Here is a 27,164-nt window from a genome sequence, read left to right on the forward strand (position 1 = left end):
AACTGCAAATTAACTTTGAGCAGCAGAAAAACCTGTCAGGTCACAATGTGCTGGGAAGTTTGATTATAGTTAAGTTCATTGAATCAGGACGACGTCAAAATGCCAGTGTTTGACAATCCATGAACATGTGATAGATAAGATGGATGGATGGACACTTTGTTCTGTTTCAGTGTTCACATCCAGCTACAGATGAAAAGGGCCACATTCATACAGTACAGTATGTTGCTTGGGATCATGCTGTTAAATCGGTACATCTACAACAGCAGGATACAGTACTGTACATACATGTATGTGGCATAAAAAGGCAAACCTCATGCTCCATAACCTGCAGAAAACTTATAACAAGAAAGCTTGGCCATACACAAAAAACAACTTTTATGTGTACACAAATCAGAAGCAGAGCAAAAAGGAAAACAGAGCAGCAGCAGGGGTGCACGTCTTCAGACACAAATGGAATGTGGCTTCGGTGAAAGGAAAGTGAAATGTAATTCACACCTGTAACATCCTGCTGTGTTCAGAGAATATACAAAGTTGTTGTTAAGGCGATAGTTGTGGTGATATCGACGTTCGTTTTTTTGTTGACAGGCATCAGAAGCATCCCTGAGAGCTTTGGGCTGAATGGATGCATTTATACGGGAGATTGTTTGATTCGACTGGAGCACAGAACCGCGACGTCGGGGGATCGGCTGCACTGTTGACAACCTCAGCGTAGCGTGTGAGGGAACTGTCACAGATTGCCAGCCCACTGCTGCCAGCCAAATCCAGAAACATACAATGGCACATGGAGAGTGTGTGCTCGGGGCAAAGTCTCCTTCAGGGTAAGACAACTCCAGGGAAAACTGTGGCCTGCAGAGGCACCGAAGTGGTCGAGCAAAAAAACAGCACTGAAACATGCGGGGTGGAAGCTGGTTCTCTGCAAATCTGGCCAAAATGAGTTAAATGTTATAGCTTTGTTCACTAGATTCAAAACAAGTTGTCTGAATCACGGGGCCCTTAAAATTTAAACATTATCTCGACTATACTGTAATAGTTCATAGGTTCAGACTGTAGTTCTTCTGTGGAAAGAGTGTATCTCAGATTGGATCATGATCATTATTCATTATTAGGACCAACAACGACTGTACTGCTGTGTGTATTTGTAAGGTTGCATTCGTACACACATGCTTTAGAGCGTAACTCAGTGGAAGACTGAACTGATCTCACTCATTTCACTTCCTGTCTCCTCCTCACGCAGACTTTTGTGAAATTGTCACACTAGTCGTGTTGACTTCCTAACCCTCTTTACCTTCTTTACTGTGATCTTTGGGCTCTTTTTTACTATCCCCAGCCAATGTTGTCACAAAGACCTCAAAGACCCGGATTCAAGTCAGAGCCCAGCTCTTTGTCTTTTGATACTATTTATTGTTAAATCGTGACTGTCTTTGTTAAAGATTCTGTAACTACTCTTGCTAAAGATGTTTTTATTTAGGAATCATAGCAACGGCTACTGTATACTGTAATTATTAGGAAATTGGTTTTGATGTATTTTTGTGAAAGAGTCTCAGAGGGAGAGATCTTTATCCATGGGTTTATTTTTCTGCAGTATTTGTCTCTGTCTCTGTTTTCCATCAGTTCCTGACCTCTTCACTGCCCTTCACCTGGACCAGACTTCACCTCTCATCAGACTAGGATCATTCTCGTCCATATTCTCTTTATCTCCTTCCCTGAACTCCAGCCCCCATTTGATCTCTTCTCTTTCTCTTTACCCAAGAAGATGAAGCCATGCATAGTGATGAACCAGGAGCAACCAAGACTCACTGCATCAGCACAGGATCTGGCAACCGGTCCAACCATACACCTACTGTATTGACACTCAGTGCCTGTAACGGTTTGCTGCCTTCCTCCAAGTATATCTTCCCTCGAACCACCACCGAGCCACAAACAAACCAGTCATGCCGAATAATGTTACAGGCAGCATAACATTCTTCTCCGGACCCTTTTACTGTATGTCTGTCAAACGTGCTCAGGGTGAACCTGCTCTCATCTGGGAAAAGCACAGGGCATCAGTTGACCTGCCATTTCTGCTGTCCTGTGACGAATGCCATTTGAGCTCCATGCTGGCAGGGGGCCCACTAGATGTCAGGCCCTCAAACCACCATAATGTCATTTTATAATTTCTTGGTCAGATATTCACACCAGTGACTTACTAGAGGTCAAATTACTGTACAGTGCTCTGCCAGTGCTCATTGTTTTCCTCCATGCTCAATGTAACAGTAACAAATACTGCTGATAGTCAAGGACCTTCTGCAGCTCTATTAAACTGTCCTGACTTTAAGTAACAGCTGAAGATTCTTTACAAGTTATGAGCTGTTTTCTGTGCACATTGGCCCACGAAACTTAACATACAGTATAATAATACAATAATATGTTGTAGCTTAGTTGAATATATAATAAATAATAAAATGCATAAATTTTGAGCAATAATAATAATTATTACGTGAATTATGAAGACATCCTTATAACAAAATAATACTAGAAATAATATATGCAGTACTAATAATCTACACTGTAGCTAAATTACAGTTTATTGATCAATAAACTAAATTAAAAAATGGTGCTGCCCAATTGTGCTTGTGTGTGTTGAATGTGCTGGTTGTGATGTGCCACTTTTTTATCACTTATAAATACAGGCTGTTAATTGATCAAAAATAGAAACATAAAAGAAGAAGAAAATAAGTGAAAAGTAGAGTGCGTTATGTCAGAGCTGTACTTCAGCGGATTTTATGACCAGAGTTTTGATGTTCTTTTCTGTACAGTATGTTTCTTGAGTCTTGTCACTTATTTTGCACATTTAGCTGTTTCTCTATTGAGATCTGACAAACACTGGCCTTCGCACTTCTGCATATGTTCATTTCATTCACTGCAAAACTAAACTGAAGTACTGTACTTCTCTTTGGATTTTCACATTTTTGGCTAAAATAAACTGCTTTCGGTTTATCCCGTCAGGGGTCGCCACAGTGAATGATTCGCATTGATTTGCCAAGTTTTTACGCCGGATGCCCTGACGCAACCCTTCTCTGAAGGGATTAAACCTGTGACCTGGGCAACAGGAGGGCGACACGCTAACCACTGCGCTATGGCTGGGGACACGTTTGGCTAAAATAACACATAGAAATCATACCGTAATAGGTAATAGATATTGATAGATAGCTTTTTCATAGTTGCTACTGAGCACAGGATGATGATTTTAACCTAATGTACGTATTTATGCCTGCACTTCCAGTGGAGCGAACTGTTACCTCCACGCACCTCAACTGCACACTCGTAGAAATCCAGCCAGTCCAGCTTAGATTGTCCCCATCTTTCAGTTACCGTGTTATTGGTGTTAGTGGTACCTTAAATCCATTTAAAGTAATAAATCCAATAAAGTAATGAACAAGATCCTGTAAGCATATTATACTGTAGGCAGAAGGAGAAGTGTTTATAGTTCAGAATATTTAGAAATATCACTATTATTTAATACATTAATACAGTTAATATATTACATAAATATATTATTGCTGATCTTATTGCTATGCTTTTTAGTGCAAATATATGTTTAGATTTGGTCTATGCCATCAAACCTCAACTTATTTTCATTGTATTCTATGTCTCAACTTTTTTTACCTTATACCTATTTTTAGGACAGGATCACTTTTTGACTCATCTGAATAGTCACACTAAAAAATCTGAACCATTCACCCACTGCAGCTCTGGTGTCTGGCCACACAGTGGCTGTCCACTAACCAAGCACCGGTCCTGCAAACCTGTCTCATTAGCCTCTTCTTCACGGTCGTCTTCCTCCTCACATTATTCAAGATTCAAAATCGAATTGATCCCACGGGTGAACTGTGCACAGAAAGTCACATACTGTGCAGTCAAGTTACACATGTTATATAAAGTTGTAAAATGTTATATAAAGTTTTAGTTAGCAATAATCAGTTTTAAATTGGCTACTTCAGTTGGTTGCTATCGCATGCTGACGTTCCATGGTGACAAACATACAGTACAGGCAAAAATGTTAAAGTTTTGTTTTATCAGAAAATGTGTCAGTTATTTGATGCAGGAAAGTAGAAATTAAATTGTAGAAACAGAATTACAGTAATTTTGGAAACAGTGTGTTTCCAAAAAACAGATGTGTTATTGTTTTGTCACACAGAACATTTTGGATATTTTCATACGTGTACAGTAGCACATTAGTGAACACACATGCTTTAATAAACAATAGCTTTGCTAAATCGTTTCATTTTCCAATGAATGTACTGTACAAGAAATCGTGCTTTCACACATTGCAGCCAATGTAAGAGTTTTGTAGTAATCACAAAAGAGCAAAGGTTATAAAAAACCTTTTAAAGGTGATGAATGATTGTATATAAGATTTATGAAGTGCAGAGCTGGATGCTTAACCTTGTGCTGCCAAGTCACAGCAACTGTTATGACAAATGCATGAGAAGCTTTATGAATGTAATAGTGCTGTTATTGTAGTATTGTTATAGAAAGTGTGGCATAGTAGGAGAAAGTGTAAAAAATAATAAATGCTGATCATGTGGTGCTGCTTGAGCCCAATTTTTAATTGTAATGAGTCTTATTAGAAACCCCATAGAATCTTAAATCAAACTCCGAGCCTAATTTCCAACAAATACTCTATACATTTATAAGTAAGTCACATATTTACAATAAAGTTTATAATTACTGTACAATAAAGGTTGCAATTATGGTCACGTGACAGGATTGACCCATATAACGTAGGTGTTTTAACCATATTAAAAGTCACTAAGTGAAAAATGGACGTAACTAAATACGGAAAAGATAGCATTAATGAAAAGGATGTTGTACTGTATTGGCTCTGTGGGTAGCATTTTTATTAACGTCTGTTTTTCTTACTGTCAGTCTTTTGACACTGGGGTCACGACTGAGAAGTGAGTGATTGCATACTGTATGAAGGACAGAGACTTACCAACTTCCTTGTCATTGTCACCTCATTCAGATTGCTCAAGACAACATGACTTGACTTACTGCAGCAGCAGAGGCTTTCTCCATTTTACCTTGAGCTCCTATACTGTTGCCTGGCTAGTGTATATAAAATTACAATATAGAAACCTATTGAAATGCAACACAATGCTAAAGAAAGACATCTATACTTTCCAATCTTGCTGTATTACAAATTATTGATTGATAAATGTTGCTATTGCACTGATGTTACACTGATGTTCACTACAACAAAACAAAACTCACAGCTTATAGCAGTTGTGGATAGATGTCCCTTTACAGAACAGATACATGTGCAGTGCATTATAGTGACAATTGTCACAATCACATTGTAGCCATTTCTTATTAAGTGCATTTAATCTCCTAAAGGACATTTTCAAATCTGATCATGTACCGCTCATCATATTTGTAGGTTGTTGATCAGTGTGTGAATGTCTGGAGAGATCTTCATGAGCCAATTCTACCAAAGAGAAAGTCAGCAATCATACTACGCCCAGCATCACAGCCAGAGGTGGTGTCGCCCAAGTAATTTCTAATTAGTAGACATTGCATCCTACAAATGCAAATGTTGCACTTCTATTGTGTCACGCTCACACACGCCTCCACACAAATCCCAGAAAAAAGCTAACAAAACAAAGAAGCGCTATTATATTATAATTGTCTTGTAAATAATCTTCTGTTGCCATTATTGAAATGTGATTCCCATCTTTTAGACCAACGTACTATTAGGCATCTAAGCATCTTTTATCACTTAGCAAACATAATATTCTGTACAAATGCTTGGATGGAAAACATGGACGCTCTAGAGTGCAAACTCTCAAGATTGTAATGTACTAGCAGTGATGCAATAAGATGTAACCATAATGCTAAATCACCCAGGTTGTTGTAAGGTAAATTATTTTCTGTTTCAAAATAAGCCTCTAAACCTCCTGCAGAAACTCACTCAATTTGTTGCGCTAGCGTGTGTTTTGCTTAAAATACTGTTGCCCTGTTGTGCTGAGTTTAGACGAATAAGCATTTGCTTGCCTCTGAGGAGGGGAACGCCTGAAACCAGAAATATTGTCCGCAGCTCACATGTATTATGTAACACACTCAGCTGTGAAATCAAACACTTGGCAGCTCAGTGACAGCCACAGAGTGTGACACACTGGGCTACAAAGACAAATTCATTTTCAGAAAACTATAATTCGCAAACCGTTGAGTATGAAAAGTACTTGCTAACTAACAACACGCCTGCTACACTATCAGCAAATGTTATACTGTAGTAGAGTAAAAAAAGGGTGGCATAACAGCACTGAGAACATCACGACTACTCCTGTGTGTATATATATATATATATACACGTGCTCCTGTCTGAGCACGTGTGACAGGTACCCAGGGATCATTGTGAATCCCTGTGAAGAATAGAATAGAATAGAATAGAATAAAATTACCTGAGACAATGATTGACGTGATAAGAGAAAGTATTAGAAGACGACTTTTAGGTTTAATAAAACAACCAATAAATATAACAACCCTGTCAAACCTTTGAGAGCAAACAGCGAACACAATGTCTTTTAAAATGCTTTCATTGAAATTAAGTTGTGTATTATTATAGCACAACTATTACTGTAAATGTCTGAAATTAAATTAAATAAATTGTCTTGTTTTTCCTGTTCTTGTGTCTTATCTACAGCTATGTTTGGAGTCACACAAAAACCTATCCATGGAAATCGATAAATCGATTAATCAGATTAATAGAAAAGAAATTGTACTTCTCAATCTTCTCGTGTTCCTTCTTCTAGTCTTGTTTTCTTGTTTGTCCACCACTACCATGTCAGGTTGGTTGGCCTTTATCAGTTTGTCAGTCTGTATCTGGAAGTCCCACGGGATCTTAGCTCTGTCATTTTCAACCACCTCTGGAGGTGTGTCCCATTTGGACTTTGGGACTTCCAGCCTGTACTCAGCACAGATGTTCCACAGTGTGTGTGTGTGTGTGTGTGTGTGTGTGTGTGTGTATGGTTGTCTGTCTGTGTGTGTTGTCCTGCGATGGACTGGCGACTCTTGCCTATAGATACTGTAGCTGGGTAGGCTCCAGTACCCCGGCATGGGAATAAGTGCCTAGAAAATGGATGGATGGATAGTTGTTTCATCCTGGATAGTGGCTTTGACGCTCACTAATCCTCGGTTTCCCACCTTCCGCTTAGCGTACAGTCACTCAGGGTGCTGGATTTAGGGTGGACATGCATTGTAAGGAACTTTGTTGTCTTAATGTCAGTGGCTTCTATCTTCTCTCTTGGCCAGCTTATTATGCCAATGGGATTATGACATCTGTACCTGATGACCGTTACTGAAAGTGCTAGAACAGCTAGCTGCTGTTAACCTGCGATTTCTGAGGCTGGTGACTCGGATGAACTTATCCTCCGCAGCAGAGGTGACTCTTCCTTTCCTGGGGTGGTCCGCATGTGAGCCAGTTTCTTTGTAGTGCTTAATGGTTTTTCTGACTTCATCTGGGAACACTTTCAAAATTTTCCCAATTTTTCGGACTGACTGCCCTTCATTTCTTAAAGTAAATTTCAACAGTCTATTCAGTAGGACTATCAGTTGGGTATCCACCTGACTTCTGCACAACACAACTGATGGTCCCAACCCCATTTCTAAGGCAGAAATCCCCCTTATTAAAGCTGACAGGGCACACCTGTGAAGTGAAAACCATTGCAGGTGACTGCATCTTGAAGCTCATCAAGAGAATGCCAAGAGTGGGCAAAGCAGTAATCAAAGCAAAAGGTGACTTTTAAGAACCTAGAATATGATATATTTTCAGTTGTTACACACATCTTTGTTACTGTATGTATTTAATTTCACATGTGTGAATTCATAGTTTTGATGCCATCAGTGTGCATCTACAATTTTCAAAGTCGTGACTGCCCTACGACCCAAACTACTCTTCTGGGTCCAGCTACAATTCGCGACCCGATGGGTCAAAGTGTGTTGTGTTCCGGCTTATGCCATGGATTTAATTTCTCCCACTGGTTAGGTTCCACAATGGGGGGACCATTGTGTACTTTGTTGGTTTTAGTATAGTTTGTTTGGTTTGGTTTATTTTGTTATTTATTTGTTCGATTTTGTTTACTTTAGCCTTTTTTCCATGCATAGTGTGATTTTGGTTTGTATTGCTTTCTGATGTGTGGATGTGTATATAAATTATCAACTTACCTCATGTTCGGTGTTTAACTTAAAGAATTGTAAATACTAATGAACCTTGTTAAACGTACTAGTCCTCCTTTTTCCCCCTGGCTTCACCCCCTTCAGGAGCAAAGAACTGTCCTACTTCAGATCATGAGTTTTCTCTGCAGGCATTTTGCACAATCAAAACTAATAATTATGTCACACCTTGTACATTGTTAAACACATTAGGCAGATTGTAAGAAATTGTTGTTTAACAAACATTGCAAACTCTATTCTGCAAACATCATATTGGTGGCAAGCTGTGAAACTGAAACACGACCACTTGTTATTTCATTTTGTGACTTTGTGATTTTTGCTCTTTAGCGTGAGGCTCGGCTTGTTGTATCCACACCTCGAGTCTCCCCATATTAGATCAGGAAATGTGTGTCATGATCTGTGTTTTTGTTCTTGTCATGATCTGTGTTTTTGTTCTAGTTGATTCCTTGTCTTATTTTGGTTCCAGGTTCCGTTTCCTGTTTTATTTTGGTAGTTCCCCGGTCTCTGTTTTGTGTTCTAGCTTCACTTCCGAGTCATGTCACGTCACAGCTGTTCTTGTTTCACCCGGTCGTTATCCTCACCTGCGCTGCATCAGTAATCACTCACCCGTGTATTTAGTCGCCTCCTGTTCCCGTAGTCACTTGCCAGATTGTCGTATTCGAGTCCCATGAGTGTTCGTGTTTCTTGTGAATCCCTGAGCTGAGCGTCCCTAGTTTCCGGAGTCCCCGTGTTTCATGTTTCCCGTGTTTTGTTCCTGTCTGCATCGTGTATCCTGCCCGACCCTGGATTATCTACTTACCGTGAGTTTTGCCTGTTCCCTGCCTGTACTGTTGCCGAGCCATCTTGTGTATGACCTGGACCGTCTGACCGTGCCTTTGGATAATAAACCTTTTGTTGATTATACTCTCGCCTCCGTGCTGTGCATGTGGGTTCGCCGCCTGCCCGAGTCCCTGACAGAACAATCTGGCCACTCTTGGACCCAGCCAGCACTTAGCCTCCGGTCAGGTCAGTGACTGTTTTTTCCCTTGTTTTTTTACGGCAAATATAACTCTCCCGCGGAAGTATGGAGTTTACCTGCGCCGAGCTACCCAGCGACCTACATAAGTATTTCGAGATCCTTGCGGAGGATTACCGACGGGCTAGTAACTCGGAGGATCAGCGCAGCGCCGTAGAGGTGGCAATAGTGACGCTGGAGGACGATGACACCGCGTTAGATCACCCCAGCGTTCATCGCCTCTACGAGCGACTGTGCGCGAAGTTTGACGAGTTAAGCGACGCGCTCTGCACCACGCCAGCGCCAGTCGCACCGCCGATGGTTTCGGTTTCCTTCTCCCCGCCCCGTCGGATCGTCGTGCCTACACCAACCTGCCCAGCTCCATGGTTGTTTCCCTGGGAGGATTTCCTGCTCTCACGCGGCCCTCAGTCTCCAGTTCAGCCGCGCGCTGCTCAGTCTCCAGTTCAGCCGCGCGCTGCTCAGCCTCCAAGTCAGCCGCGCGCTGCTCAGTTTCCAGTTCAGCCGCGCGCTGCTCAGTTTCCAGTTCAGCCGCGCGCTGCTCAGTTTCCAGTTCAGCCGCGCGCTGCTCAGTTTCCAGTTCAGCCGCGCGCTGCTCAGTTTCCAGTTCAGCCGCGCGCTGCTCAGTCTCCAAGTCAGCCGCGCGCTGCTCAGTTTCCAGTTCAGCCGCGCGCTGCTCAGTTTCCAGTTCAGCCGCGCGCTGCTCAGTTTCCAGTTCAGCCGCGCGCTGCTCAGTCTCCAGTTCAGCCGCGCGCTGCTCAGTCTCCAGTTCAGCCGCGCGCTGCTCAGTCTCCAGATCAGCCGCGCGCTGCCCAGACCCCAGTTCAGCCGTGTGTTACTCACGCCCCGGTGCAGCCCTGTCGTCTCCAGGCCCCAGCCCAGTCGAACCTAGTCCAGACCCCAGATCAGCCGTGTGTCGCCCAGACCCCAGATCAGCCGTGTGTCGCCCAGACCCCAGATCAGCCGTGTGTCGCCCAGACCCCAGATCAGCCGTGTGTCGCCCAGACCCCAGATCAGCCGTGTGTCGCCCAGACCCCAGATCAGCCGTGTGTCGCCCAGACCCCAGATCAGCCGTGTGTCGCCCAGACCCCAGATCAGTCGTGTGTCGCCCAGACCCCAGTTCCGTCCTTGTCCCCGTCAGAGGGCACCGTCCGTCTGACGACCGTTAGCCCCACCCAATCAGGCCCGACGTCTTCCCCGTCGAGCTCGGCAGCGGTAAGCTGTCATGCCCGCTCCGGAGTTGACGCCGTTCCAGTCCCTGTCGGCCATGTTGCGGCCGTTCCAGCTCCTGTCGGCCATGTTGCGGCCGTTCTAGTTCCTGTCGGCTCCTCAGAGGAGGACGCCGTTCTAGTTCCTGTCGGCTCCTCAGAGGAGGACGCCGTTCTAGTTCCTGTCGGCTCCTCAGAGGAGGACGCCGTTCCTGTTCCCGTCGGCCATATTGAGGCCGTTCTAGTTCCAGTTCCTGTCGGCTCCTCAGAGGAGGACGCCGTTCTAGTTCCTGTCGGCCAAGTAGAGGCCGTTCCAGTCCCTGGCGGCCATGTTGCGGCCGTTCCAGTCCCTGTCGGCCATGTTGCGGCCGTTCCAGTCCCTGTCGGCCATGTTGCGGCCGTTCCAGTCCCTGTCGGCCCTGTAGAGGTCGTTCCAGTTTCTGTCGGCCATGTTGAGGTCGTTCCAGTTTCTGTCGGCCATGTTGAGGTCGTTCCAGTTCCTGTCGGCCATGTTGAGGTCGTTCCAGTTCCTGTCGGCCATGTTGAGGTCGTTCCAGTTCCTGTCGGCCATGTTGAGGTCGTTCCAGTTCCTGTCGGCCATGTTGAGGTCGTTCCAGTTCCTGTCGGCCATGTTGAGGTCGTTCCAGTTCCCGTCCCTGTCGGCCATGTTGAGGTCGTTCCAGTTCCCGTCCCTGTCGGCCATGTAGAGGTCGTTCCAGTTCCTGTCGGCCATGTTGAGGTCGTTCCAGTTCCTGTCGGCCATGTTGAGGTCGTTCCAGTTCCTGTCGGCCATGTTGAGGTCGTTCCAGTTCCTGTCGGCCATGTTGAGGTCGTTCCAGTTCCTGTCCCTGTCGACCAAATTGAGGTCGTTCCAGTTCCTGTCCCTGTCGACCAAATTGAGGTCGTTCCAGTTCCTGTTCCTGTCGGCCATGTTGAGGTCGTTCCTGTCCCTGTCGACCAAATTGAGGTCGTTCCAGTTCCTGTCCCCGTCGACCAAATTGAGGTCGTTCCAGTTCCTGTCCCCGTCGACCAAGTTGAGGTCGTTCCAGTTCCTGTCCCTGTCGACCAAGTTGAGGTCGTTCCAGTTCCTGTCCCTGTCGACCAAGTTGAGGGCGTTCCAGTTCCTGTCCCTGTCGACCAAGTTGAGGGCGTTCCAGTTCCTGTCCCTGTCGACCAAGTTGAGGGCGTTCCAGTTCCTGTCCCTGTCGACCAAGTTGAGGGCGTTCCCGTAGGCCAAGTTGAGGGCGTTCCCGTAGGCCAAGTTGAGGGCGTTCCCGTAGGCCAAGTAGAGGTCACCCCTGTCTCTGACCCCGTTCCTGTCGACCCTGTAGCGGTCGTTCCAGTCCCCGTTCCTGTCGGCCCTGTAGCGGTCGTTCTAGTCCCCGTCACCCTTGGAGCCGCCGCGCCCGCCGGCCTCCAGGAGGAGGCAGCACCTGCAGCAGTTCCTGCGCACCTCCAGGAGGAGGTCGCGCCAGTCGCAGTTCCTGCGCACCTCCAGGGGGAGGTCGCGCCAGTCGCAGTTCCTGCGCACCTCCAGGGGGAGGTCGCGCCAGTCGCAGTTCCTGCGCACCTCCAGGAGGGGGTCGCGCCAGTCGCAGTCCCTGCGCACCTCCAGGAGGAGGTCGCGCCAGTCGCAGTTCCTGCGCACCTCCAGGAGGAGGTCGCGCCAGTTGCAGTTCCTGCGCACCTCCAGGAGGGGGTCGCGCTAGCCGCAGTTCCTGCGCACCTCCAGGAGGGGGTCGCGCCAGTTGCAGTTCCTGCGCACCTCCAGGAGGAGGTCGCGCCAGCCGCAGTTCCTGCGCACCTCCAGGAGGAGGTCGCGCCAGCCGCAGTTCCTGCGCACCTCCAGGAGGAGGTCGCGCTAGCCGTAGTTCCTGCGCGCCTCCAGGAGGAGGTCGCGTCAGCCGCAGTTCCTGCGCACCTCCAGGAGGAGGTCGCGCTAGCTGTAGTTCCTGCGCGCCTCCAGGAGGAGGTCGCGTCAGCCGCAGTTCCTGCGCACCTCCAGGAGGAGGTCGCGTCAGCCGCAGTTCCTGCGCACCTCCAGGAGGAGGTCGCGTCAGCCGCAGTTCCTGCGCACCTCCAGGAGGAGGTCGCGTCAGCCGCAGTTCCTGCGCACCTCCAGGAGGAGGTCGCGCCAGCCGCAGTTCCTGCGCACCTCCAGGAGGAGGTCGCGCCAGCCGCAGTTCCTGCGCGCCTCCAGGAGGAGGTCGCGCCAGCCGCAGTTCCTGCGCGCCTCCAGGAGGAGGTCGCGCCAGCCGCAGTCCCGGCGGATCCCCAGGAGGGGGTCGCGCCCGTCGCAGTCCCGGCGGATCCCCAGGAGGGGGTCGCGCCCGTCGCAGTCCCGGCGGATCCCCAGGAGGGGGTCGCGCCCGTCGCAGTTCCTGTCGACCCCCAGGAGGGGGTCGCTCCCGTCATAGTTCCTGCCGACCTCCAGGAGGGGGTCGCTCCCGTCGCAGCTCCGGCGGACCTCCAGGAGGGGGTCGCGCCCGTCGTAGTTCCTGCCGACCTCCAGGAGGGGGTCGCTCCCGTCGTTGTTCCTGCCGACCTCCAGGAGGGGGTCGCTCCCGCCGTAGTTCCTGCCGACCTCCAGGAGGGGGTCGCTCCCGCCGTAGTTCCTGCCGACCTCCAGGAGGGGGTCGCTCCCGTCGTAGTTCCTGCCGACCTCCAGGAGGGGGTCGCTCCCGCCGTAGTTCCTGCCGACCTCCAGGAGGGGGTCGTTCCCGTCGTAGTCCCTGCCGACCTCCAGGAGGGGGTCGCTCCCGTCCCGGCTCCGGCCGCACCTGCATCGGTTCCTGGCGGCCCGGCTCCGGCCGCGCCTGCATCGGTTCCTGTCTCTCGTCGCGGTGGTCCAAAGAGGACGCCGCTGGCCCCTGCCTCGTCCTTGCCCCGGCCGCCGGACAAGTGGCCTCGCCCTCGGCGCCTCCTGCTGCCCGGATGGCGCTGCCTCCTGCGGCGACGCCCGCCTCGACTCCTCAGCCCATCGGATCAGCGTCCGCCTGGAGGACGTTGCCATTCGGGTTGGCTCCCGGGGACATCGGTCCAGCCCAAGGGCACTAAGAGTGCCACCCTGGCTCAGCGGCTGCTGAGCAGGATCTCGCCACGCCGTCACCCTCCGTGACGGAATCTCTGAACTTCATGTCTTCCCTGGTCGTGGACTTTGTTGTGGACTCTTGTTTTGGCCCTCCCCCGGTCCTCCCTCCTCCCACCCTGCTCGTGTACCTTGAGGGGTAGGGATCCGGTCCCTCCGCCTGGGACCACCCTCCGCCCGCCCTGGTTTGGGGGGGGGGGCTTCCGTAGGCGCCGTGGAAGGCGCCATAGGGGGGGGGGGTACTGTCATGATCTGTGTTTTTGTTCTTGTCATGATCTGTGTTTTTGTTCTAGTTGATTCCTTGTCTTATTTTGGTTCCAGGTTCCGTTTCCTGTTTTATTTTGGTAGTTCCCCGGTCTCTGTTTTGTGTTCTAGCTTCACTTCCGAGTCATGTCACGTCACAGCTGTTCTTGTTTCACCCGGTCGTTATCCTCACCTGCGCTGCATCAGTAATCACTCACCCGTGTATTTAGTCGCCTCCTGTTCCCGTAGTCACTTGCCAGATTGTCGTATTCGAGTCCCATGAGTGTTCGTGTTTCTTGTGAATCCCTGAGCTGAGCGTCCCTAGTTTCCGGAGTCCCCGTGTTTCATGTTTCCCGTGTTTTGTTCCTGTCTGCATCGTGTATCCTGCCCGACCCTGGATTATCTACTTACCGTGAGTTTTGCCTGTTCCCTGCCTGTACTGTTGCCGAGCCATCTTGTGTATGACCTGGACCGTCTGACCGTGCCTTTGGATAATAAACCTTTTGTTGATTATACTCTCGCCTCCGTGCTGTGCATGTGGGTTCGCCGCCTGCCCGAGTCCCTGACAATGTGCAAACTCAGCTATTTAAGTGAAAATGTAAAATGAAGGATTCTTTAAATTAGACATTCAAAACAGTAGACAGATGTGGAATTTTATAATTATATAGAATATATTATATTATTTATATATACATATAAATTGTATTTTCTGGGCAATAACTGCATGTTCCTGGGTTACAGAGCACACCTACTGTACAGTACTGCTGACGTTTAATGCAGCTGTCTAACAACCCTTTCTCTAAAAGGGAGACTGAATTGTATCAAGGCTCCAGCATAGCCTTGCTCTTGAACTCAAAGTAGATGCCAGTAGCACAGAAGTATTTTGGTCAGACAGCCAGCACAACACAGGAAAGAAGCACTTTCCTGTCTTTCCTCTAGAGACATGCTCCTTTGAGAAAGCACTCAATGGCTTCTCAACAGCATCTCAGCTCACTCGATACAACAAAAAACAAAATATCACTTTCATGGCAAGAAAAATATAGATTATGTGTGTATATATATACGCACACACTTGGTAGATGTTGATTTTTGCTTTTGTCACGTCCACCTCTAGCTGCCATCTGTTGATCAGGTCTGGCGTCAAGATTGCTCCACTGATGTAAGCGTGACTCCTGCCACTTTAATGCAAGTGTCTGCTCACTTCAGCCACTCCACCATTTCTCCCCCCAGTTAACTTCAGCTCTGATTTATATGGGGCATAACTAGAGTATTTGATGCATTGAGGTGTCATTGTGTGGCTAAAACTGCCCTCCACTCTGAGGTCCACCAAGTAACTTTCAACCAACACTCAATTCAACTGTCAACAACCCAATCTACTGGAGTGGTCCTTTAACTAAACAACATTTGATGCCATGGTGATTTTCTGAGCTTTCAGCCGTCTGCATGGATGCAGAGCCATCTGTGTTGCCGACTTTGAGGTCATCCTGGAGCTGTAGAAATCCAAAAAAAGCCTTTTAGTGTCACTATACCATTCACCAAATGGACATTGCATACTGTAGGGTCTCATGAACTAAAATAAGACCACGTCATTACATTCGCACAATTCAATTCAAAGATGTATGTACTCTTTGTGTATGTTAGTCCTGTGAAATGCAAGTAGACCAGCTTCTAGAAGGGAGTGTGGTTTACCGCTCCCAATAAATACTGCATTCTGTATACTTTTGCATGTGACCTGTGGCCTCGTCATTGGCTTACAGTAAATCACGGGTGCTCTACAAAAAAGAAAAGCAAAAGAATCACAAGCTACCCAAATTCCTTAGAAGGCAAAAACCTATATTCAGTAGTAGTGTGTGGTTTTTGTTGTCATTGCAAATTGATATTACTGTACATCCACACATTTCCAGTTCATAAAAAAGTTTGCAATGTGAAATTATATACTAAAAAAGTCTTCCTTGAATTTAAACTAATAAATTTTAAATACTGTGTAGACTGTATTAGATTGAAAAGCACTTATAGTAGTGAATCTTCAAATACTGTACCTCCTATAATAACAGGTATAATCATCTGTCTGCTGCTGCAGAAATGCCATGTTTTTTTTTTGTTCTGTCTATGACATTTCTAAATTCCCAAGGGGCAGCTAACATTAGTCTTTCTAAGATTCATGCCATTGGGTGGATCCCTGCAAGAGCTGATATACTCTATTTGATATTAACAAGCATGCAGGTGAAATATAATCAACGATACCTTGGGTCATTTTGCTTCCATTTACTGTAGTAGTAATAACAGATTATACTGTAACTGCACTTGAAAATCTCCATCTCCCTTACAAATGGCACTTTGTTTGCAATAAACCATCAGACACATGTAATTCCTCCAAATAAATAAACATCATGTGCAGCTTTTATTTTTGTGACTATTTAAACCCACAACAATTTAAAAAAAATTTGGGGATACTTTTGTTTGTTTTGTCAATGATGAAATTGTTACAAGCAGCTGTTTTTTTATTTAGACTGGAACCGCATCAATTGTGGCCTTTTCTACTGATGTAAAACTGAATTATTTCTGTAATTGTTTTAAACGGTTCCACCAAACAAAGTGCCAAGACACTAAAGATCACACACTACTCAGAACAGCGTAAAGTGGCTTTGACCATATTAAAAACCTCAGCTGCTTCATTAAACAGTGCCCACAAAAGACCAGTCTCAAAGTCAACAATGAAGAGGTGATTGCAGGATGTTGACCTTCCAGCCAAAAGTACAAAGAAAAGGTCACATCCCAAACTGACCAAGAACCAAGAAAAGGTTAAGAAGGGTAAAGCAGCACAAAGAGTAGGATGCCTCAGAGGAGTGTTATTTGTGTTCTTTTCTTATGCTAATGTTAAAAAGCTACATTTTCTTCTGAAGATATTGGAAGAAACTCTTTTCAGCTGCAAAACCCCAAACAAACAGCAGCTTTCAGTTACTATTCAAATGCATCACACCTTTAGTGACTTTCAAACACTTTCACAGCAGAGAGAACAATTTTATTCCAGATTCCTAAAATATTTTCCAATTCTTCGTTTGCAGCATTTAAGACGCCACTTATTTCAATATTTCTGAAGACTAAAGTATACATTGCCGTCTGCGTGTGTGGCTTGTTTACATTCAACTGTAATCGGAGGCTTCATGCAGCAGTTTCATTTCATGTGATCCTCGTGCTACGCTTTAGCATGTCCAATTTTCTTGTCAGCTGCAGAAGGCAGGTAAAAGTTTAGGGTATACTTTTGGTTTTTGATGTCGACCATGTGAAATTTACTGGCCTGTTGCCAGGTCTGTTTTCCTTCATATCTTTTATAATCATGCATAGTAATTTGCTTTGGGTCTGATTGAGAAATGTTTCACGATGCACTAGACGTCTCTTTGCACAAGAATTGGCGTGGATTCAGCACCACTTTGAAAAACCAAAGATTTTGCCTTTGTCACTGTTGTCACCTTTGTTACAGTTCAAAAACAGCTGTCATGGAAAGTAGCAGCCAATTTTGAGCGTGAGCTCTGATCTCTGAGCTGCGCATGTATATTTACTGTATGTGTCTGTGTTGCAACATGTCCAGGGTCTCCTCCTCATCACCTTTGCCTCCAGGCTTCGCTTAAGGCACTGCACATGTGCAGTGTTAAATATTGATCTGCGTGTGTTCCAGAGTGCACTCCAGCCTGGCATATATCCCCTCTACTCACAGAACTCTCCCTCATAATAAACCTCTTAGGTTTGCTTGACATTTTATCTGCAGAAACTCTAAGAACCAGCTATTAAGGTGCAGCAGCAGCTTCCGTCTAGTAAATTTCAGTAAGCTACTTTTTAGTAAGGTAGAGTACTTACTGTACAGCACTAAAAAACTACACAGTGTTGTACTTTAAGCTGTTTCTTGTCTTGGACCAGGAAAGCAAATCAAGTTGTCACTGTCTTCTAACTGACTACTCAACATGACATTTTTGTATGGCTATGGCAAAGGTGACCTGCCATCTATTCTGCCCTTTCCTGCTCAGCGTGACTCTGTATCTTTGTTGGATGTCGCCCTATTTAATGGCGCAAACGTTGATCCTTGTCTTCTGTTCTTTTATTAATTAATTAATGGAGCACCTCCCTCTCAGCAGTTTGGATTGGCAGCATGTATTCAGCTTAGCAAAACCGCTTCAACTCTGTGAGTTTGTTCCAGCATTTGCTCCTTTTATTTGAGAGCCAAATGTAAACAAACTGACAAACCCCTTTTATGCTGCAGCAAAACCATTCCTCCTTGGGCTCATTTAATCTATGCATGCAAGCACTCCATGCAAATACAGAAAAATGTCATAGAGTGAGATGATGTAGACCTCTCTTACTTTTATAAATTTATAATTTAATTTAATTCCCACACTGGCCTTTGTAACTTCTGTGATGTGCTTGTTCTCGCTGCTGTTGCGCCAAGCAATTCCGTGAAACCCAAAAACACCCTTGAACTTACAATTTACCCGCCAATTCACTTGCTTTCTGTTTTTAATTAAAAAAATGTATTTACTTCAAAACCTCAAATTATTGTATGACTGTTGTAAAGGAGGTTTGTGAAGGATTGCTGAACTTTTAATCACCATGTGTTAGAAAGAATTATAAAAAAGGTGCCTGTTGAACAGAACTTTTATAAAAAGTGCTGTCATTCTTTTCACTCTGCAAGAAATGCTAGTAAGAAGTCATTTATAACAACCTAAAATTCCATTTGCACATTATGCTAACTTTAAATATGTTTAATATATAATGCACAGACAGCTTTTTTGAGTAATGCATATTTGTTTGTTTAACTGACTACATACAGTACAAACAGCCTTGGAACGGAGCACTCGTGTACAGTAGCTATGTTAGTGAAGGCCGCCTACTGATGTCTTTGATAACATACAGTTGCTGATTGGTAAAAGGTGTAATAATAAATATTATAAGCTTTTGCTACAAATTGCTTAAACATATTCCAATCTTAGCTTCATCAAAGGCACTTTCTGTCACATATTCAGTCATATATAGAGCTACTAAATAGACAAATGCAATTTAAAATCGAATATATGTGTGTGGAGTGACCATGACCTTCTGCCCATTCATAGGGCGCCAGAGGCCACAGGCCGGTTTGATTAGTCCATACTGCACACAATGTGAATGTTATGCTATGACCTTGACAGTCTCCACCCTAACATGAGTATTCTATATGAATTCTATAAAAGGTTTAAAACCTTCTGTACAGTACATGTTAGACAATGGTCTTCATTACAAGCATCAAAACAACATGGGAACTCGGTGTCTCAACAGCTTGTTAATACGTTTTTACAAAAACAACTTCTCAGTTTCTTCATCTGTAACCTAACCCCATTTGGTTTGTAAGTTAGGTACATAAATACTAAGCAGAGATGGTTTCAGGTAACACAATCTCGTGTGATACCCCACTGATGTGTGACCACATAGTATAATAGTATTAGGTCTACTATGTGTGTAATCTTGGTGAAAACCCATTTTGTGTTTACTGTAATAAGGGGAGAAGTATATGGGTGCAGTAGCTGACTCATAACAGTAGGGGCAGTGCAGGGGCTGTGGTTTATGCCGATGCGAGTTCGCTGTGCTTCATAACGAAAGAGAACTCAGCACTCGGAGAGACGATTGTGCCGCAGTTTTAGTTAGTTAGTTAAATCTTAAAAGGGAAATGAGAACGTGTTGGTATAATTCATTTATTAAATACTAGTGCAAGGATGCACTCTGGGCTGAACTATGTTTAGAGGTGACCAGCGAAAGAGGAGATCAATGTATGTATAGAGGAAAGTATTTTGGGTTTATTATGTTATTGTGGGTATTTCATAATCTAAATCAGTGTAGAGCTACATTATATGTGTATGTATATAATATGCAGTAATACTGCTTAAAATGAATATGAACCTTGTGGTATCAGGTAGATGGATTTGAATAAACACTAACAAAGGAGAACTCAGCAGAGGAAAATCACGTTGTCCGTGTCTGGTGCTGTCTTCACGTTCATTTCAGCTGTACTCTAGGTGCTGCAGTCCGGTACCTGCAACACTCAACGTAAATAGTCTTGTGTCTTTAGTAACTTGTGACTTTTCCAAAGGAAAGGCGCATGATGTGTTCTGTTTCACTTTTTCATTCTTGAGGTTACAGCTATGTAATATAGACTAAAAACGGATATATTTCTGAAAATAATTTATTGAACTTGAAATTTAATGGTGACTCTTCCAGTGATTCTTCCAGGTTTAGCTACTTTTATCTTAGAGTCAGTAGGAAGAAATGAATAAATTTACAACAGAAGACATATTAATTTATATTTACATCTACTGAATACAGTATTACTAACAATACTTATATTTGTGAATAAGGTGGATAGTGTGATCTTCATGAAAAAGCTTCCTCCAACAGACCAGACCCCTATGACGATAAAGGATGGATTGATGTTGTAAAAGAACAATTAAGCACATCTGTTTGTCATCGTCTATTTCTGTCCTACACTTTATCAAAAGTTGCCTGTAATGGCTGATGTCTAATGATTTAATGACTCCAGACTGCAGAATGAATGTGACTGTAAAGCAGGCATAATGAAAGGGATTACTTGAGTGCACCTTATAAGACTGAACCTACAGTTTATGAATTAATAAATTCAGACATATGAACATGAGCAGTGTCCTTCCGACGGTATGGAAGTATTGTTGTATCGAACACCGTGGTTGTGCTGCATGGATCCGCTGCTCTCAGAGAAGTGGCATCAATGTACAGTACAGGCACTTGTTGAATATGAAAGCACACAGCGCTTTCAATATGCTCAGCCAGCGGAGTGTTGTATTTTTTTCCTGGTCCTTGACCAAATGCCAAAGTTCACAAACAGACTCAATGTGTTCGCACAGTTTTCATAATAGTTCATTACTGTTTTGTACTTGCAATGAGTCTGAAATTAATGACTTTTCAACTTATAGAATGACTTTGTGTTCATCTCTGTCTCTATAAGCAGACACAGAGACAGTAGCTTAGTCAGGCTACTGTAGCAACACTTATTTAATTGTCCTCACTGAACCCTCTTACTAAACATCAAAAGTGATGTCTGTTCATGTCAGACAGCCGAAGAATATGACTCATATCTGGAGAAGGTTAAAACAGGAAATGCTTATGCATTTTCCACACAGCACTTTAAATCTTTAAAGGCTATAGTCAGTAAAGATACAGTTTTCTGGTCTTGTCATTGTACTGTATGACAGAAAACACAGCTGTACCTGTCACATAATACTACAGTGTTCTAATTTAAGCTTGTTCAAACCTTCAAGCTGCAAGACTTAACAAGTGTAACCATGGTGATTTTTCTGGGATATATGCACATTTTATGATGCACAGCTTTAAGCCCATGCACTCATAACACATTTGGATGTTAATGGCATAAAAAGGAAAAAAATGTAGCCACAAGCCAACTGCCTTGAAGTATAACTAGTGTAAATGTCAGTGCTCACCTGACAACATTCTGTGATAGAGCTCAGACAGAGCGTTTGCAGCTTTCCAAGTACACAGCTCCTCTTTCAAGGCTGTTTGAAGTCCTCATTACATAAACCGAAATCCCAATATTCATCAACAGTCCAGATCCTGTTCACTTGATCTTAATGACTTAAAGAATGACCTTGTGGAAACATTTTTAGTGGTATTAGCATTAACTTCAACCACCTGTTCATTTGGAGCTACATGCTTTATATCATGTGGCATCTTATAGAGTAAAGTGGTGTACAGCATGTGTTTGACTTGGTGTTCATTCCATTGGTCCTTCCATCTGATCCAACAGTGTGAATGCCAACACATATGAATCCTAGTGTCACGATTCCTCTCTGGTTTGTGTTTATTTTGGCCAGTCTGTTTTTCAGTCCCTGTCAGCCACAGTCCCACACACCTGTTTCTTGTATCCCTCATTTGCTCTCTATTCACACACCAAGCCTCTGTCTCGCAGACATTTCCTATGTCACAGTTGATTGTTTAGTCATCATCTTTAGACACTAGTTCCTCACTTTGAGAGGAACCATAGCGACATAACAACCATTTCACTGCTGTTGGTTCAGGTCTGAAAATTGCTCGATTAAAAACGTGACTTTTCTTTCTGAGCCTCCTCTCTGTTTTGGGCTGGTAATTCAGTTACATTAGTGAAAGCACAACATCACTGAATTGCAGGACTCTTGATTTATTTCATTCATTTTTTTGCAGAGTCTATTTTTTTTCCTTTTTTCTACACATACTGTAGCACCTACTGACTTGTGTGCGTGTTATGTGTATATCTGTTCAGCGGATGTTAGAGCATTTACTGACATTTTCTCCTGATCTGGCTTTGATTCCCATTTGCCAAAGTCTCCTTATTTCAGTATCGTTCGTGATCTTCAGTGCACGATGCTCGGGCATTGCCACAACAGCCACTGTGATCGACCTTATTTCCATTTGCCACAATGCTCATACAGCTTGCTTACAAGGTCACAGTTTGCAAACAGTAAAAGTGTATATCGTCATCATTTACCTTTAGCCTCACACTGCAGTAGGTGCACACATCCAAGGATGTTTAAAATAGACATTTTAAACCATGAAACCAGGACAAAAGGAATATTAACTGCAACTTTTGCTTTCTTGATCTCTGCCTCTGACAGGAAGGGGAAGTCAGGCAAACCCAGGGGAAAGATATGAATTGGATTTGACTGAATGACAATATATGCCATCGAGCCATTTATTAAACATTTGCAAAACAAACAGAAAATGCAGAACATACATTTGCACAAATAAGCATTTTTTAATGCTAAAGGTTCTGATTGTGCATAAGCTTAACTTTGAGAGCTTTTCATTTTGTGGATCATCATTTAAGAGCACATTACCATATGCAGGAGCAACCAATACCAGCCTTGTTAAATTTATCAGAGCAATATTTTGCTCAGTTTGATGAACGATTTCATGAATAGCACTAATGACAAAGAACCTGATGTTTATTAACAGGTTGAATGAACATGTTGATCACTTAGTGTCTGTGCCTTTTGATGCTTTAGATAAGATCCAGATGCCAGTGTGCCCCTTTGTTCTACTTTCATTTTAAAAGAATAAGGAAATGTCTGACCCTGAAGAGATGACTCATGTACTGAGCCACAGCAACTCCCCAATGGCCGTCCACAGTACTACAACGAAAAAATGTGTGCTGCCCCAAATCCCCATGGTCTGGTATATAAATTAATATAAGCTTTTGACTCTGAGGCTGAGACTGACCAACCCCTCTAATAGCAGTGTTGGTCTAGCACAGTCTGTTTTTAGTTGAAGATGATTTGACACCTTTTTGAATAATTATTTGAAGTGGTGGCCTTGACCTGTTTGTTTACATAAAAGTTTTATGTAAATTCATTTGTCATCAACAGCCTCTCGGTGTATAATTTAATCAAATCAGAGCGTGAATAAGAGGAAAATTAAGTGTCAGTTATTGCACTTTTCTGATAATTGTAAATTTTACAATTATCATAGAATTACTGCATGATTATTAAGTACTAGGTCTAGTGCTCAGATCTACCTATCAGCAGATTGTTATCAGTGTTTCTGCCAAAAAAAACAAACCAGCAAACTGAGAACGGCTGCCGGTGAAGAATTTTACTTCTCTACTTCTGAGGTTCCAGTCACCAAGTGTGCAGCTGTATATTTGTGTACTGACTGTGGTCGTCTACAGCTCCCACGCTCTATAAAAAAGATATATGGGTAAAAAATGTAAGAATGTTCTTGTGCATAGTCATAATTTATCTGTGACCTGAATTATTCAGATCCATTTTTTGACCAGCTCTTTCCTGCCTTGTAATGTTCTCCTCTCTAATAACAACAAAACTGATAACAAATTTCAGATAAGTTTAGATAAGTTTTGGAAGATATTTGTACTTCTGTCATTTTTCCTTCACCAGGAAAAACATTGACCATTTGTTGTCTTGACAACATATATTGATCTGCAGTTTAGCAGCCTTTTGAATTACTATTCCCTCCTGTGACTCCTCCATGTAATACTGCGTTGATATTGATCTTGAGCAGCCTGACTTCTTCTATCAGTAGACTAATAAAAATAGATATTCCACAATTCATGGCCTACTTTGAAACATTTGTTGATGGATAGTTAGAGAAATCTATAACAAAAAGGTTTTCAAATGTATTCAAGTATTTCAAATGTAAAGGCAAGACAATTGTGTACAGTAGCATTTGGTCTGGTGTAAGAAGGTTTTCTGTGTAGTAGAAAGACTGACAAAGTAGAGACCTGTCAGTCATGTAGAGAATGGTCCTCATCCTCATTATCTCTTTGTCAACATGGCTCAGCGGCTCTGTTTATGGAATGTCTTTGTGAAGACAGTGCATAAACAAACCGTGTGTGTTTGGATCAGTCACCTGTTGTATCTACAAGCTTGCAACAAATACAGCAAGATATAGCAAATTAGGTAGTAAAACTAACCAGTCTTCTGTTTATCCAAAAGATACACACAAAGAGATCCATTAAGCCAGTTTTCAGTCAGCTTCTAACAGATCTAAGGAGTTCCGTAAAACATCTGTAACCAAGTGATCAGGAAAATGCTTTGGTTTAGCTCAGAGTCTGCAGTTATTAATAGATGAGGTGCTGATGCTTGGAGGCTTGACTGTGTGGCTGCTTTGACTATAAACATAACAGATGTCTCAAAGAGACGCTCTTATGATGTGTTATAGGAGGCGCGTGTTTTTTTTTTGGGGTGGAGATTTTATCTGTGACGCTAAAACACAAGAACACGGACTCAACCTCAGCAGTGACTCATGTTTCACAGTGAGCCACTCCCCCTTCTTTTGCTACTTTAATGCCATGTTTTAAATTTATTAATAGAAATTAATATATTTAAAACGTATAAAACATTGAAATATTCAAAACACAAAAAAATAAAATGTTTAAAATGTATACAAATATTACATATAATGAAAAGAGAATAAATTCCTTATTTATTTTTGATTTCACAAAAATAACTAAAATCGTAACTAACCTAAATAGTCTACAAATTGTCTCGAGTGTAGATTTGTTAAGCAAAACGGAATATAGGAAACAAAGAAGACAGATGAACAAAAAGTTCAAGCTACGGTAATTTGCCGTGGCAAACTTACAATTTTCTTTCTTTGGACAGTGTCTGTTCGGCGGTAATAGGACATATGTGGGTGGGAAATAGCAACGCGTGGATGAGAGCACAGATGTGAAGCATGAATGGTGACCTACCTGTGCGCTCCAGACGCTCCTCAATTTGCAGATATCCAACAGTCGCTGGCGGAGAAAGAGCAAACACTCAGTAGCGTTAGCGCTGGAAACGAAGAAGGTGGCCGCGAGTCGCCCGCAGTTTTAGTGATAGAAGTCCTGAATCCGAAGTTAAAGGACAGCGCGACGCTCCGCTGCCTCAGAGACTCCGCTCCGTGTGTGTGAGCGCACAGACCAGAGCGGTCACACTAGTTGAATGAAGACAGCCTGCCGTTCAGCTTTACTGTACATGTTGGAGTCATCAGACAAGTCGGAGATGGAGCCGGCGAACCTGGGCGTCTTAATGATTTAACTTCATTTTAAATTTATCCTAAAGTCTTGGAATATAAACTATTCACACGGAGCAAATGCATTCGAGTAGCAGGCTTCTTGAAGCGGTTTCCTGCTACAACAGCATGACTGCATCGTAAAAGCACTGGTCTGCTCGCGCCTGATGCTGCAGCAGCTCGCATTGCCTGTTGTTTCTGATACCTGCATCTGCATAACGTGCGACAAGCCACGACAATTCAAAGGCACCACCACACAATTGTAGACGTATATGGTGGGAGATCGCAAACATTAATAAGATGGAAAGGTCACAGCGTGCACATGTGATTTCAATCCATTAGATAAAACGGGGTGAAGTGTTTGCAGCAATCAGGACCGAGATGATGAAAGGATGAGGTTAACAGAGCCACTCAGGGTTTAAATCTTAGCTTCAGCACTTAAACATAAATAACATTGATATATATATATATATATATATATATATATATATATATATATATATATATATATATATATATATATATATATATATATATATATATATATATATGTATATACTGTCCTCAACTGTGTGCTATTGACTTCAGCTGTGACTAGGTTTCAGTTCTGAGACGTGGTGGTTCATGACAGTTTCATCTAGTCTCTCATCTTGGTGCTGATGCGTTGTAAGCTCCACATTTTCCCAGTCATTGCTGCAGCTACATTCTGCCTGAGCTGGCATTGCTCAGCATGAACAGCAGCTGCACCATGAGCCTGTAGTCCTGTTTTGGATTCCAAATTCCTCATTAGTGACAGGATTGGCGACCTGCTCTCAGTCCCACTCGCAACTCTTTCTACAGTTCAGCCCCTAGTGCTCCGATCACCACAGGCACCACTGTGGCCTTCACCTTCCAAGCCTTCTCCAGTTCTTCTCTGAGCCCTTGGTATTTCTCTAGTTTCTCATGTTCCTTTTTCCTGATGTTGCCATCGCTTGGTATTGCCACATCCACCACTACGGCTTTCCTCTGCTCTTTATCCACCACCACAATGTCTGGTTGGTTCGCCATTACCATTCTGTCTGTCTGTATCTGGAAGTCCCACAGGATCTTGGCTCGCTCGTTCTCTACCACCTTGGGAGGTGTTTCCCACTTTGACCTTGGGGTTTCCAGTCCATACTCCGCGCAGATGTTCCTGTATACTATGCCAGCCACTTGGTTATGGCGTTCCATGTATGCTTTGCCTGCCAGCATCTTACACCCTGCAGTTATGTGCTGGACCGTCTCAGGGGCCTCTTTGCACAGTCTACACCTTGGGTCTTGTCTGGTGTGGTAGATCTGGGCCTCTATGGCTCTGGTGCTCAGGGCCTGCTCCTGTGCGGCCAGGATGAGTGCCTCTGTGCTGTCCTTCAGCCCAGCCCTTTCAAGCCATTGGTAGGATTTGTTGAGATCAGCCACTTCAGTTATGTTCCCATGGTACATCTCGTGTAAGGGCTTGTCCTCCCATGATGGTCCCTCTTCCAGCATCTCATCCTCTGTTCTCCACTGCCTGAGACATTCACTCAGCACGTCATGTGTCGGGGCCTTCAGACCTATGCAGAACAGCAGTGGGGACAGTGCATCTCCTTGGTATATGCCACATTTGATGGATACTTGGGCAAGTGGCTTCCCATTGGCTTCAAGGGTGGTTCTCCATAACCTCATCGAGTTTGCAATGAAGGCCCTTAGAGTTCTGTTGATGTTGTACAGCTCCAAGCATTCAGTGATCCATGTGTGTGGCATTGAGTCATAGGCTTTCTTGTAGTCGATCCAGGCTGTGCACAGGTTGGTGTGTCGCACTCTGCAGTCTTGGGCAACTGTTCTGTCTACC

General features: G+C 44.0%; 1 protein-coding gene across 1 annotated transcript in view; it reads right to left on the minus strand.

The window, feature by feature from the left end:
• npffr1l2 (neuropeptide FF receptor 1 like 2) overlaps positions 1 to 25,624 on the minus strand; it is a 44,699-nt gene extending 19,075 nt beyond the window's left edge. Inside the window, exon 1 of the mRNA XM_029163745.3 lies at positions 25,017 to 25,624. The gene's annotated coding sequence lies outside the window, so the exon portion shown is untranslated. The remainder of the gene's footprint in view (positions 1 to 25,016) is intronic.
• Between the last annotated feature and the right edge of the window lie 1,540 nt (positions 25,625 to 27,164).

The sequence above is a fragment of the Betta splendens genome, chromosome 9 (assembly GCF_900634795.4).
Source record: "Betta splendens chromosome 9, fBetSpl5.4, whole genome shotgun sequence".
NCBI classification, from domain to species: domain Eukaryota; kingdom Metazoa; phylum Chordata; class Actinopteri; order Anabantiformes; family Osphronemidae; genus Betta; species Betta splendens.